General features: G+C 53.4%; 1 long non-coding RNA gene across 1 annotated transcript in view; it reads right to left on the bottom strand.

Moving 5' to 3' along the window:
* Nucleotides 1-1,619: 1,619 nt before the first annotated feature.
* LOC142604395 (uncharacterized) overlaps nt 1,620-14,724 on the bottom strand; it is a 79,339-nt gene continuing 66,234 nt past the window's right edge. Inside the window, exons 2-3 of the long non-coding RNA XR_012838259.1 lie at nt 2,755-4,114; nt 1,620-1,883 (exon numbers count right to left, since the gene is read on the bottom strand). This is a non-coding gene — a long non-coding RNA (uncharacterized LOC142604395). The remainder of the gene's footprint in view (nt 1,884-2,754; nt 4,115-14,724) is intronic.

Below are 14,724 nucleotides of genomic sequence, written 5' to 3'. Positions count from 1 at the left end.
CTTCAGCCCGATGTAAATGCTGGGACGAGCATCCACCCCAGAGCCACAAAACAAACAAAAAAAAATTCACCTGGTTTAGGCTATGATAGTGCGTGTTGGAGGCTTATTCTCAATGAAGGCTCACTTGTGCTCTGAGCAGATCTTTATCCTGTCCATAGCCATGCTCTCCTCCTCAAGAAGGCCACTGCCTCCCACCAGGCTGTCCCCACTGCCACCAGCAGCAGCCTAAACCCTCTGGTGAGGCTTTCCATGTCTAAGACAGAGATCACCCGTTGTACTGTCCTTCAAGTCATCTCCTGCTGCCATCAGCCCCTCTCCACCCCAGGGCACCTTCCTGGCAAACACTGGCAGCTCCAACGCCTCTTTGGAAGCAGAAAGCTCAACAGCACAGAGGCAGCTGTGGCTGCAGTAGCTTTGAAACAAGGGATGGAGGCCGTTTTTCAAGGAAGTTTGTTACAAAGCTGGTCACACTAAACAGCACTGTGACTGTTTTGGTCCTTGTAACTTCCACTGTGGCTCACACGTTGCTGAAGATGACAAGCTGTGGTGGGTTGACCCTGGCTGGGGCCAGGTGCCCACCAGAGCTGCTCTATCACTCCCCTCGACAGGGGAGAAAAAGTACAATGAAAAACTTGTGGGTCGAGATAAGGACAGGGAGAGATCACTCACTAATTATCGTCACGAGCAAAACAGACTGAACTTAGAGAGGGAATTCATCTAATTTATTACTAGGCAAAACAGAGTAGAGGAATGAGAAATAAAATCAACTCTCAAAACACCTCCCCCCACCTCTCCCATCTTCCCGGGCTCAACTTCACTCCCGGCTTCAACCTCCCGGCTGTCCCCCCCAGCAGCACAGGGGGACGGGGAGTGGGGGTTATGGTCAGTTCATCACACGGTGTTTCTGCCGCTTCTTCATCCTCAGGGGGAGGACTCCTCTCATCGTTCCCCTGCTCCAGCGTGGGGTCCCTCTCACGGGAGACAGTCCTTCACGAACTGCTCCAGCGTGGGTCTCTCCCACAGGGTGCAGACCTTCAGGAGCAAACTGCTCCAGCGTGGGTCCCCCACGGGGTCACAAGTCCTGCCAGCAAACCTGCTCTGGCGTGGGCTCCTCTCTCCACGGATCCACAGGTCCTGCCAGGAGCTTGCTCCAGCGTGGGCTTCCCACAGGGCCACAGCCTCCTTCAGGTGCCTCCACCTGCTCTGGTGTGGGGTCCTCCACGGGCTGCAGGTGGAATCGCTACACCCCCTCATCCTCCCTCCATGGGCTGCAGGGGGACAGCCTGCTTCACCAGGGTCTTCACCACGGGCTGCAGGGGGATCTCTGCTCTGATGCCTGGAGCACCTCCTGCCCCTCCTTCTGCACTGACCTTGGTGTCTGCAGAGTTTCTTACATCTTCTCACTCCTCTCTCTGGCTGCAAAAGCTCTCTCTAACTGTTTTTTTTCCTTCTTAAATATGTTCTCACAGAGGCGCTGATTGGTTTGGCCTTGGCCAGCAGCGGGTCCGTCTTGGAGCCGGCTGGCATTGGCTCTGTCAGACACAGGGGAAGCTTCTGGCAGCTTCTCACAGAAGCCACCCCTGTAGACACCCCCCCCCCCACTACCAAAACCTTGCCATGCAAACCCAACACACAAGCGATGTTGTTAGGAGCTCTGCCTGTGGTTCTCTGTTGATGCCCCCAGGAGCCACCTGATAGAAATTGGGCTGAGTTGTGACTATCATTGTTTTACAGGAAGACAGATCAGCTGTGGCACCACCAGGAAGCTGGGAGCAAACTCAGCTCTGTTTTGCCTTACCATGTCTATTCTGTAGTTCAAGAATTGCTTTCTCAAGAGACTTTGGCTTCCAGTCATACTCCAGGTGGGTCTGAAGAAGTTCATTCTGTGAACAAACCAGAGCACCATCACTGACTCACCGTCTCTGGGGTCAGAAGACCAAGGAGAGGAAACTCTCTGAGCCCTGTGGTAGGTGCTGGATACCTGGAGCTGGGGTGGAGTCCTCTCCAGCAGAAAGGACCAGGTCATCATCCAGCTTGGATGACCGCACCTTTTTAACAGCACCAGAACTCATCATCCCATATTGTCCGGCTTTGCCGCCTTCTCTCAAAGTCTAAGGAAGCTCTCTGCCAGCAGCAGGAAATAAAACGTTTGTTAATAAGTTAACACAGGTGATGTGCCCATAGGAATGCAATTCTGCCATCCATGATTGCAAAAAGTGCTGGAAGAGGAGTATAAAACAGCCACCCCATCCAGGCTTTCACCTGGAGGGAGGGTTCAAACCCACCTTCCAGCCTGAAGACCAGAGAGGGATGGAAGAGCTGCCAGGCAGCCAGCGCCAGGGAACCGGCACGTGGTCCAGCCCTGCCAACTGCTCCGAGCATTTCAGGTGCCTAAAACTGGGCGAGAGGGGTCCCTGCTGGGTAAGGTCACGGGGGTCTCTGAAGACCTGGACTCACACCTCAGGCTGTTTGAGCTGTCCAGGCAGCCGGGGCAGCAGGCGCAGTGCAGGATGCCCTTTGCACAGCACCGGCCACATCTGGTAAATGCACAGGACCAAAAGCTGTATTAACTTTCTGTGCCCACACTGGCAACGACCACTTGTTTTGGAAGCAGAGCCCTCCTCCTCCTAGGGGAGAAAATAAATCCATACAGATAAAGGACAAAGAACGTCATTTTTAAAACCTCACTCTTTCCCACTTACCCAACAAACTTGTTTCTAGGGTTACACCTAAAAATATCTACTCTTCGCTTACCTGGGCTGTACACTCATGACCAGGTTTCTGGTTATAGAATGAAGTGCTCTAACCCGCGGGTTGCAGCTCCGTGTCCTCGGAGAGGCTGGGTGTCCAGCGGCCCCGCAGCTCGCTGCTCCCCAGGGCAGCCTGGCGATGCTCCGGGCAGGCGAGGCAGGACATCCCCACCACCACCTCCTCCTCGGCCAAGCAGCAGTCACAGTAAATCTCCTTTTTGCTCTCCTGAGCACTGGCGGCTCTCTCGGAGCTGTTCAAAACCAGGCTGCACAGGCCAAATCCGTGTACACCATCTGCTTCACCTTCCCCACCAACAATGTCCTCCAGGCCAGCTTTGTCCGCAGGGAAGGAGCTGCCCTCGCTGCCCCACACCGCAGGGACGGGACCCCCTGGCCCAGGTCTGGGGGCAGCTCTCCTGGGACAGGCATTTCCTAACGTCTCCCCAAAGCCTGGCAAGTGGTGCCGTAATCCCGGAGGCCAGGAAGGAAGGCAGAGCCAGACCTGAGCTCCTCCAGCAACGCTGCGGCTTAACTCTTTCTGTCCTCGCCACGGCAGGGTGGTTCTGCGAGGAATCCGCCCGCTGGGCCCCCTCTGCCCCCCCAGGCCACCTCAACCGTCCCACTTCCACCTCCATCACTCTCTGTGCTTCTACCTGCAGCAGCTGGAGCATTTTTCTCCTGTTTTAACCTCATACAGAAAGTAGGAAATGTAAGGGAATGGTGGCTGGAAAGCACCAAAATGGGAAAAAATAACTGCCCTTTCCTATTGTTTTTTGCTGACATGATGTTTGTAGAAGTTCATTTTGGCAAGAAGTTCAGTTTTCAAGCAGTTTTTAAACAAAGTTCATTCCAGCTTTGCAAAAAGTAATTTTAGCAGTATTAGTTTTTGCCCATTACCCAGAGCAGCGTTCAGGGACGGGGCTGATCAAACGCCCCGGTGTGCTCTTCCTCCAGACAGCCCTGGGCCTGGGTACAGCCTCACCAAAGTCTGAGGAGGAAGGTGACATTTCGCTTAATAATGACACTTACATTTTGATTTTGTAAACCTGGGCCGCTTGTAGCTGAAAGCGAGAAGCAGATGGTTTCAACTGCAGAAATAAATGACACCCCACTCAGAGGATGTTTTTCTGCATAAATTGTTGGGGGAAAAAATCTCTCTCCTTTTTTTAGAGCCAAGTCCTTCCATCGCCCAGGGCGCCCCAGCGTGCTCCCACGCAGTGATGCTTTTCGTTTCCTATCCCATGCTCCAATCATCAACCCGTCCCAAGCAGGGACTTGCTGCCCAGCTGAATTTCTCTAGCAATCACGTCTTCTCTCAGAAAGCCAAAGCCAAGCAAAACTGGTTCTTCTGCAAGCTCATGCAGCTAGGGAAGAGACAAAAACATGCTGATAAGCATCTCTGATGGCTTCGGGATAAATTTACATCTGATCTCTTCCTTAAGACAAAATATTTTGGTTATTTTCTCTCTTCAGCAATTGTACATTAAAATGAAAGTTAATGAGATGAGGATTAAATACCCTCAGGATGGGGAAATAAACCTTGACTTCTGGCAAGGTTTGAGAGGCTTTTTACAAAATAAAGTCATGTGAACAGCGGTGTAAATGGTTCAGCATGAGATTTCCCACAGCACTTTTTATCTTGAAGCATATTTTACGTCCGAGAACAGAGGAGCACTTGCCCGTCTCTGTCCTGTGATGTGACACAACAGAGCCCTGAAGCCACCAGACATCCCCCAGTCAGGAGGATTTACTGTGACTGGGTTGGAATGAGGGACTGGCACTCTCCCACGGGGCAGGAGTGGGTGCCCCAGGTGGGTGCCAGTGTGCCCAGCCCCAGGGCACCAGCGCCTGTGGGTGCCGTGCTCTGTGCCGGTGACTGTAGGGACACCACCAGTCAGGACACAGGGCAGGTCTGAGTCGTGGTCCCCTCTGTTCTCGATGATACCTTGGGGTGTGCAGAGCTTCCCCACCTCGTCCTACAGCAACAGCCTGAGTTTGGGTCATTTTGGGAGCTCAAGACCAGCCCGTTGAACGCTGGAGGGGTGATAAGGTGCTAACAGCCCTGCATGCCAAAAGCTGGGCTGCTATCACAGCGTAGGAGAAATACAATGAAATGAAAAAAATTAAACTCCCAGGGAGGGAAGCATACAGAGGGCAATGCTAAGGTCAGCCAGTGTCACCTGTCACCTCCAGAGCTGACCACCGTGCCCCCCAAGGAGCCTCCTGCAGCTCCTGGGTTCAGTGGGGCATCAGGAGATGAAGCCACAGTTACCCCCACGTCTGGGGCACCATCAGCACGCTGCAGCTCCCAACACTCTTAAGTATCGAGGCAGATAGCAAGAGTACTAGGCCAGGATAGAAGTTGGCATTAATAAGCATTCTTCACCTGCAGACATTAAAAATTACTTATTTTAACAGGAGAACTCACTGACCCAAGATAACATTTGGAGTCCAGCCCATAAGCTCTGACCAGAAGCAAAATAAGAGGGAGACACACAAACCCAGGGAGCCGCTGCTCCCCGTCCCCCCCTCTCCTGCCCGTCCAGCACAGACGCACAGCACCAAACCTCCCTGCAGAGCTGCCATCCCAGAGGTGGACTCTGAGTGCAGGACACATCTCTGTGATAACGCAGCAACTCCTTATTTCCGCTGGCACGTTCCCTACCCATCAAAACAGGGTGCGTTGAGCAAGAGGCTTAGATAACAATCCAGTTCAAATTCATTCACCTACTCCAGTTAGGATTCATTTTCAGCAGCTCTACCTGAGAATACCAGTCAGCACCAGCCTGCAGGGTCTCCCCCCCCTTACTGGTGATCACCCAGATCACAGAGAAACCAGGGGAAGATGCTGGTGCCTGTTTGGCCATGAATAGGGCAAGAAACAGTCCCTGTTTGTCCCATATCCAAACTTCCCAACCCACTCGGTGCACTGTGTTACAGGTTTTCACACACTAGATGTCAGCAGAAGAATAGAAATAACGCAGAGAGGTGTCTGGTGCACCAGCTTAAACCTGGCACCCACTAAAACTCACAACCTGACACCAATCAATCCGTTGGCTGCAGCAATAACCAGACTGGGCAGAGGGTGGCAGGGAAAAGCCACCCAGAGGAGATGTGGTCGGTGCCTCTCCATGAGTCCTGCATGGGGCAAGGTGCAACCCCCTCAACTGACTCGTCTGCATCAGCAAAACCCCAAGATACAAAACAGCATTTGCTTTGCACGTACTTTTTTTTTGGGGGGGGGGGGCGCGGGGGGACAGGGGACGATGACGTGCTGCTGGCCCAGGGCCCAGCTTCTCCAGTACAGCTGATGGAACCCACCAGCACTGCTCCCCTGCTTCTCCTGCAGACACCCTTTGAAGCCGGGGATTACTCAACGTGGCCCACAGGTAGGACCTGCCCCTGCTCCACCTGCAGAACAACAAACTAGAGTATAAAACACCTTTCTGTGTACCAGGAGAAGTGGTGCCGTGCTATCGGCTTTTGTACCTTTATAGTTGTAGCAATAAAATCAAACTGCAGCCCTTGCAGCGGAGGGCATTGACTCTGTGCGATGGGTGGCCCCCAGGCTTCACCTGCCCTTCCTGAGCTGGGGTGTTACCCTCCCCCAGCAGCTTTTACCCACTTCTTGTCCAGGACTGAGAGCTGAGAGGTTCGAGGTCTGTCCTGGCCTCTCTGTACAAGAGCAGAACAGGTCAGTGAGCCCTGGGAAACCCCCCACCCCTAAAATCTGCCCTCACACCCTATAGATTCAGCCAAGTACATTCATCTTACAGCAAATCCTGCAACATCCTTGTGGGGTTCCTAAACCCAGAGGTGGGCTGAAGCCGAGGGGTTCCCTTCCACCTACAGTTGTGCTTTAAGATCCCCAATACTTTGGGGCATTCATAGTTTTCCTTCCAGACCTCACTCTAACCCAGCAGCTAAAGCAGCGAAAATGGCATTGCATGTAGAGTAGAAGCAGCCTTTCAAAGACAGAAGACCCCAACACCAAATTTGCTCTCCTCCTTCACCCCAAGCCACCTCCATCACGCTGGAAATCATAGGTCGCTACTCGCCCCCAAATTCCTCCTCCTGGCTAATGCCCTGGAGATGGATGGGCTCTGCGGGCTCTCCCACCCATACCTCTCCCAGGCAATCGGTCTCCCCTTTCCCAGGGTCTAGAGTTTCAGACCCTCCCCATCCCAGCCAGAGGTGTCTCCCTGAGCTGACCCTGCAGGACACAGTTCAAAGCCTCCAACAGGAAAAACAGGAAAAGCCGCCCCGTCTCTCTCCGTTGACATAGTTTCGGTCTAGTTCTTGGTGTCAAAGGAGGTATTCACCTCCGCCTCGACTCGTGGGCCCTATGTGCCGCCTGGTCCCGCTCGGCAGATGCCGGGAGGCCCCCGAGGGAGGACAACCGCCGGCACGTTCAGGTGTGGCCCCATATCGGGGAGCTCCCAGCGGGTGCCATAAATCCCTGCCGGAGGAAGTTTGGGGCACCGGCGCTCTGCCCTGCTCCGGGAGACAAACTCCATGTTTTAATCAGGACGTGCAGGGAGAAATATTTCTGCTCCCCTTCGTGACTCAGCACACCCCAGGGAGGCACCGGAGCCCATTAAGCATCTCCTGACTGCCAAGGTAGCAGCGAGCAAACACTGTGAGGCTGTGGGGCGTGAGACAAAACTGTCTGCTGGGTTTACAGCCAGGAGATGGTGACTCAGCCCACGCAGGGCAACAATATTTGGGAAGCATGGAGCCTCAGTGTCTGCAGCACTGGGATTACCTCCAGCACCACGGCATTGATGGGGCCACGACAGCATGGGGAGCCCAGGCACCTGGGCATGTCCCTGGCACGTACAATGGTCCCATCACCACCTGCTTCTGGCTCTGGTGAGGGATAAGGAGGAACCCAAACCAGGATCCTCTACTCTGCTCCATCCAGCATGCGAAGTACCATGCTGCAGTTAGGCAGAAGTTTGGAAATTCCTCCTACAAGAGGTCTGTCACCATCCAGAGCACCAGATCAACCATGTCTCACCTACCAGCTTCCTCACTGCCAGCAGTTACCACCTATTAATCTCCCCCGGCCCAGCTCTGGCCTCAGGCCGAGACGTGAGGAGCAGTTTTCCATGACAGAGGCGGCTGCACTTCCAGCAGAGCAGGTTCGTGGCTCTGCTCATCCACAGGACATTAGCTGGTGCACCCAGGATGGAGCAGTGCAGCACCCAGGGAGGGGACCTGGCCTGTCTGTCATCCCTGGGTCATGTGGAGGAATGACACATTGGCCAAGTCGGGACCTGGAAGGGGGCACAGGTCTGAGCATCCCCACGAGCGTGGGCTCAGCACAGCATCCTGGCCAACACCATGCCTCCGGTGACGGTATCCCATTAAAAGGTGCCCCAGTGATGAACCTCTGATCCCCTGGAGATCAGGAGCTGTGCCACCCCCACCAGGGACACAGCTGATGAGATACTCCCCCCCCCCCCCAGCCCCGTGCTGGGCCACAGCCTTCCCAAACCAAAGCCTCAGCCTCCGCAAGCTGCACTAAACGCCTTATTAACACCCTCACTAAGATCCCAGCCCCCCTTCCAACCCCTCACCTACTGATCTCCTCCATCTGCTTCACATATGACCTACATGAAGCAGTTCAGATCTGAGCAGCACGGGCCTGGTTTGTGCTCACGAGAGGGAGACGCATGGGAGCGGGTGCGAGGAGCCCATCTGCGGAGCAGGGCCGGCAGCGCTGCCTTTGAAGAGCCCCACTCTGACTTTTGGCTTGTCAAAAGCGCAACCACAGAAAAGATTTTTTTTCTCTAGGCCTCATCTGGCAGGGTCCTTGCTCCGAGGTCTCAGCTTCCAGCATAAAAGCAAGAAATTCTTCCAGGACTAATGCTGTAACTCCCAGGGGCAGATGTAGCACGAAGTGGGCGCATGCAAAGGTCCCCTCTGACTCCATCTGCTGTCACCCATCTCCCCAGGTGGCACCAGTCCCACCTCCAGACACTTTCCTGACTGCAGCTGTAGGAGATGCTCCCTCTCTCCCATGCCTGTTGCATCCATCAGCTCTTTCCCACATCTCCTTCCCACTCCTAATGCTGCTGTTTGCTGGGTCTGTCACCAAATCCATCACCATCACACGTGGATGGAGATTTCCTGTAGGTCACGGACATCCTATTGTTGGCCCCACGCTCAGCCTCTGTGCCTGAGCACATGCTGTCCCAGCACTCAACAGTATCTGTCCTTCTGAAACCACTTCCACAGAGCATATCCACATGGGACCTTCTGGCATTCACCGTACACCGACGCAGGCCAGCGCATCTGCAGGTCAGTTGATCTGTTGGTTTTATGACCAGACTGTAACGGTGCCCAAGTCACACCCAGACCAACAAGGCAGACCAACAGCCTGTCCGAGGATGCTCTCAGCATCCGAGGCAGCTGGTATTTCCCTTCCAGATGGGGGGTAGACAGCCCACCCAACGCACTGCAGATATTTCTCCAGGGTTGGTGGGACACAGAGCCATTGTATATCTCCCAAGCCTAAGTCAGGGCAATGCTACATAGATACGCTGGTTTGGACCAACTCAAACACCCTCTTCCAAATCAAAGCAGCTATGAACAAGCTGGGGACAGCAAGGACATGTTGGTCCCACTCTAGGTCACGCAGGGGTGGTCAGGAGAGGGTCCTCCAGCCCCTTCCACCCCCCTGCCCTGCTCAGAGCTGCTGTTAGCAGCAGTTGGGGTGACACCAGTTGTGCCCCCACTCCCACCCTGCTCTGGCAGGGAGATGAGGATCAGAGCCCAAGGCCAGACACGGAGAAACAGCCCTTTCCCCTTCCTCCCCCCACCACAGGGCAACGCAACAGTCGCTTCACGGCTTAATGTGAACCAGCTTTGGTAAATATAATGAAATCATAAAAAGAGGGGAAATCTTAGCACTCCCGCACCAAAAGCACTGGAGACTCTCACGCGACTGTACTTTCCTCTCAGCTGAACTGACGTGAGCGGTGGACGGACCCTGATTCCCATGGGAACTCGTCCACTTGCTGTTTATCTTCAATGCAATAAAAATGATATTAAAAATAGACTGTGGAGTAGAAGCAGCAGAAAAAAAATTCGACACCTGATGCTGTTCCTCTCCGTTGTCTGAAATCCAATAGCTGAGCTCTGGGAACAGGCATGTCCGTGCGATTACAGCTCAGACACTCCCAGACCTCGTCTTGAACAGGAGCTGAGACCAAATTATACTTCTAAAGGGCTGAAATGTTTTTGTTAGGTTATTGAAGCAACAGGTATGGTGCTGCCATCTCACCCTGGGACCACAGCCGCTTCACTCCATTCCCCACTCATCCGATAGGGAGAACAGATGAAAATATCAAAAAATCACAAGGCATTAAGATACCACAGTAAATGGCAGCCTTATAAAAACCTAAATGCTGCAGGAAAGCCTAGTTTTGTAATGTTCAAGAACTGTCCAAACTACATAAAAGAGGGAAAGCTGTCATAAAACGCTGAACCCAAGTGCCAGGTTGGATGGGGCAGTGCTGCGGCTCTGGCCGTACCCCCAGGCAGGCTGCGCTGTGCGATGCAGACTGTTTTCAGACGGGCCTGCTGAAGGAGAAGTTTTGAATTAAGACTGGAGGGGAAAAAGCAGCAGGCTTGGAAATCGCTGGAAATCAAAGGTGGGGAGGGGGGAAGGTGCTGGTTCATCCTTGCACTGAGCCTTGGGTTCAGGTCTGGACTGAAAGGCTCTCGGCAGTTTTGCCAGGCAGTGCCTTTGCTGTCACGAAAGTGAAGTGTTTTTTCAGTCATCATTCACTTTTACTCCTTTTTACAAGTTTTAGTAACACTCCCATAAACAGGTTTTTAATGCAATCCTTTTTCTCTGACACGCTGCACGTTAAAGATTAGCAGAGGCTTTTTATTGCAGGTAATAAAGAACCCTGATGTCAAATATTTTAACAAGCCAAGTGCTCCATGGGAAAAGCCCAGGGGGCTCCAAACGCATTTTTGCTCTGCAGCCTGTGTCAGGGAGAGGGGGAAGAGATAGGGAGATTTCTGGGAAAATATCTCAGATTTTATCTACTTTTTGGAAAAGAAGGACAAAGCCAGAGCGACTCCAACCACATTGGCCATTCAGCGCTGCTGACCTCAGGAGCGGTTACCTGCCACGCTTCCCAGCCAAGAATTTCCCATGCTCAATGCAGAGCTATCTGTTCCCCCCAGTAGCTTCATGTATTTGTTCATCTTTTAAGAAAAGAGCAAATTTTTGAAAGTTTGTCCTTTGGGAGCTGCAGTTTATTCTCCCCAGCCCATCCTCCCAGACCTGCCCACAGCCCAGCAGGAACACGCAGTAGGTCCATGCTACCAGCACCCACAGGGACGAGTCCTCGAGAGGGTTTTCTTCCCCGCTGCCGGCTGAAGACATCGCACCCCCCTGGCTGCAGGCAGCCGGGAGGAGGAGGAGGTGGAACCCAGCAGCAGAACAGCACATCCTCACATCACCCTCGTAAAACACAGCGGAGAAAGTGCCACTCGCCGGGGCACGGCAGGACCTCAGCCCAACGACAGCCGTGGAAACGAGCCTCTGCTACCGTTTGGTCAGAGCATGTCAGGTTCCTAATCGGGGACAGCTGGGAGAATTGGGTTTGCCAGCCCTGCCCGCTGCTCTCCACTGCCTCAGCTTTTCCCTGGTTTGCCTGCTCATTTGTACACCCAGGATCCCTAATGGGTACCACGTGCGGAGCAGCACTCGCACGGCATCCCCCACCCGGTCCCAGCGCTGCTGAGCATCACGTTGGACTCGCAGAGGAGAAAACTGGGCAGCCGCCATCCTGAAAGCATTCGGGGACAGGCACGCCACCCCCGCACGGGATTAGGTTTCCACGCCTTGGCTCGCTTTCAGAGCAGGGCCGCAGCCTGAGAAACCAGGAGGGGGGACACACACACGAAAAGCAGCCCACGCCGTTAGCGGAGCAGCTGCCAAAATTATTGCCGCCCACGGATCGAAGGGGAAAAGCCTTGTGCTGTTCCCCAGGAGCCCAAAACCTTTTTCCCATTCCCTTTCCCCTCTCTTCCCCCACGTCCCTTCTGGCCGAGACAGAGCGTTGTGCAAGTGCTCACCCACGCTGACCGGGAAGGGTTTGCACCGCTGCTCTGGCTCCTCTCATGGGCAGGGGAAGGAGTCCTGCCGAGCAGAATATACGTTTGCAAACGAGTAATGCTCCTGCTGATATTGCCTGCAAAACCAGGCCAGCCTGCGTCTGCAGGATGGGCTTGCAGGGACCCGCAGAAGCAACGCTGCACGTGGACACCCCACTGTATAGCCACGGGACCCTCAGTGCCCTCCCTCCTCCTGCAAGCCCCACTGTAATAAGCAGAGCTGTTTCTTCACTTTCCCATGACCGGATTCTCCTGAAAACAGCAGAAAATACATATGCTGATGGTAATTAATCTGACAAGAAGTCAGGAGACACTGATTAAATGTCTCATATCACTGGGGATCACGGATAATTGTAAAGATAGACTCCTTTACAAAAATTGGCAGACAGTGTACATCTAAAAGAGATCAAGGGAGAGATAGACGCGCTCGTACCTTGGGATTCACCACAGTCTCACAGCGGTAATTCCCCACCACTGCTGCAGCACACAAACATGCACGCACCCCCTCTTTTGTTTGCAGGTTCCCCATCCTGTGGGGATGTCGGGCAGGCAGATGTGCTGGACACACTTTGGACAGCCGTCCCGGGCAGCGTGGGGACACGGGCACACTCCTGGGAAGGGGAAAGGCATTTCCAAAAGCTTTTAGCCCTGGCCCATCCCTGGTCCCAGGGAGGTGGGTGATCAGAGTGGGACAGAGGACAGTTCTCCATGGTCCAGGTCCCCTTGCTGCGACCCTGAGGGTTCCCTCGCTCAGCAGATGGGAGCACCTTCCTAAGGCCTCTGCAGGGTCATTTATCTCTTGCCACAGACTAATTCAGGCACTTCCACTAATGCCATACATACATACATATATATATACATGGTTTGTAACACTGCAGCCACAGCCCAGCACTGCTGCAGCCAAGTTTCTTTGCAACTAAGTCAGCAGCCACCAGTGTCTCTGCCATCCAAGTCCTGCATCGTTGATCTCTACAGGTGGCTCTGATTAAGCTGATTTTTCCCAGCACCTAAATAGTAGTGAAAACGCTTGGAAGTTGTATTACATGACCCCTTTTATTAAGCCTTCAGCACCTGCTTCAAGCCAATCTGAGGGAGCTCATAAAAATCCCCACATTGCAATAGCGGAGCAATACTTGCCGCTTTCCATGCTGATGCTAGATAGGAGGTGCTCTGAAGACAGACACTGAAGATTTGGGCCGTTTGGCCACCTGTCAAGAGCAGCACAACCTGGGAAATGGAAGAAACAGCGACCTTGAAGAAGAGCAGACTTGAGATGATGGAGCATTTGCATAACGAACACGAGTAAAATACAACAACTGACCCTCAAAGGAGCAGAAAATTGGAAAACTTTGTCAGGAAAAAGATTTTCCAGCAGCATGAGGGAGTTGCATCCTGGAAGGTCATCAAGAGCCAGGACGGGCAGAAACAGGAACGCAGTGCGCTGACAGAGCTCATTGCAAAGCCCAGAGAGCTTGGAGGAACCACAGCTGGAGCCCAGCACCATCACCAGACTCTGCAAAGTTCTCACTCCCCATCTCCAACGCAAAGCAGCTGCATTGGTGAGCCAAATACCTGTCCTTGCAGCTTGAGGCCGGCCATTGCCGAGGTGCTGGTTCATGCACAAGATAAAGGTTGTCCTTGGGAAATCACCCCACGCCATCCTGCAGGACCTCAGAGCCTGACCTGTTCCAAGGCACGGTGCCACCGACCTGCCTGAGCAGATGACCCTGCGTTGTACTACAGAGGCTGTGGCTGGTGGTGGGACAGCTCACGTGGTCAAAAAGGACCTGTCCTGCTCAGACAAACAAAGCATCCCTCTGCTCCTCGCCCGCCTTCCTCCCCCTTTCTCACATTTCTTTTTGCGGGGGCAAAGGCAGGATTTCCACCCTCGGTTCAAATCTGCTGAAACAACCCCAAGAGCTACCGTCCAGCTCGCAGCACTGCTCACCAAAACAGACCTTGGTAAACCCTGGCTAAACTTGTCAGAGGAAACAATGCCTTCTAGATGGGCCTAGAAAGTGAGGGCCCATCGGAATTTGAGCACTTTTTTTTTGCACACGCACAAAATTGTACAACAAATATAAACACTATCCTACCGCACAGACCTGTCCTCAGCCCAGACCTCTGGGACTGGGGTTTGGGCGATAAGGGGGTCGTGAGGATCCAGCATCATCCAGTCTCTCACTGCTGCTACAAAGGGACAGTTTTGTTTCCTTAGAATAAAACTAGTGGCCAGATTTTTAATTGCCAGCAGATGGCAAGAGGAACAGTACAGGAGCTTCCCACACAATATAACTTGGCGCACTGAAGTAATTGGTTCCAAACGAGTTTGCACTTAGTGCTGGTTCCCCAGCAGCCCAGCGCTTCCAGTCTGCCACCGCCTTCGCAGCTCGGGAGCTCTGGGGTCTGTGGCATACGTCAGCTGCCGAGGACAGCCCTCTGCATGTCCTGTGCTGCGCCCAAGTGAGAGGCATACGTGTCCCATGTATACATTATGCCAGCTACCATGACGACAGCATAAATACATTCTCCACGAGATTCAAGCTAACAAAACCCTGTAAGGTGTGCTGGGGCTGAGGATCCAGACTCTGGATCTACCCGATCTCGAAGCACTCAAGCACATGCTGAATTTTGGATGCGTTCCTTAATCCTCCACTAAGCAGAGGGGGTGCAGCACGTACCTCTGTCTGTTGCTGAGTTTGCGTTCCACTTTTCACCATATTTGCTGGTTCAGTATGTTCCCAGGTTCAGGAGGGTGTGTGATGCTGGAGCCATCACTAGCAGCTACTGGAACAAAATCCAGGCTCAGCTGCCCACCTGAGATTTAGGAGAT

Source organism: Balearica regulorum, chromosome 18 (genome assembly GCF_011004875.1).
Source record: "Balearica regulorum gibbericeps isolate bBalReg1 chromosome 18, bBalReg1.pri, whole genome shotgun sequence".
Classification (NCBI taxonomy): domain Eukaryota; kingdom Metazoa; phylum Chordata; class Aves; order Gruiformes; family Gruidae; genus Balearica; species Balearica regulorum.
The sequence above is the reverse complement of the archived record's forward strand: the minus strand, read 5'-3'. Positions and strand labels throughout refer to the sequence as shown.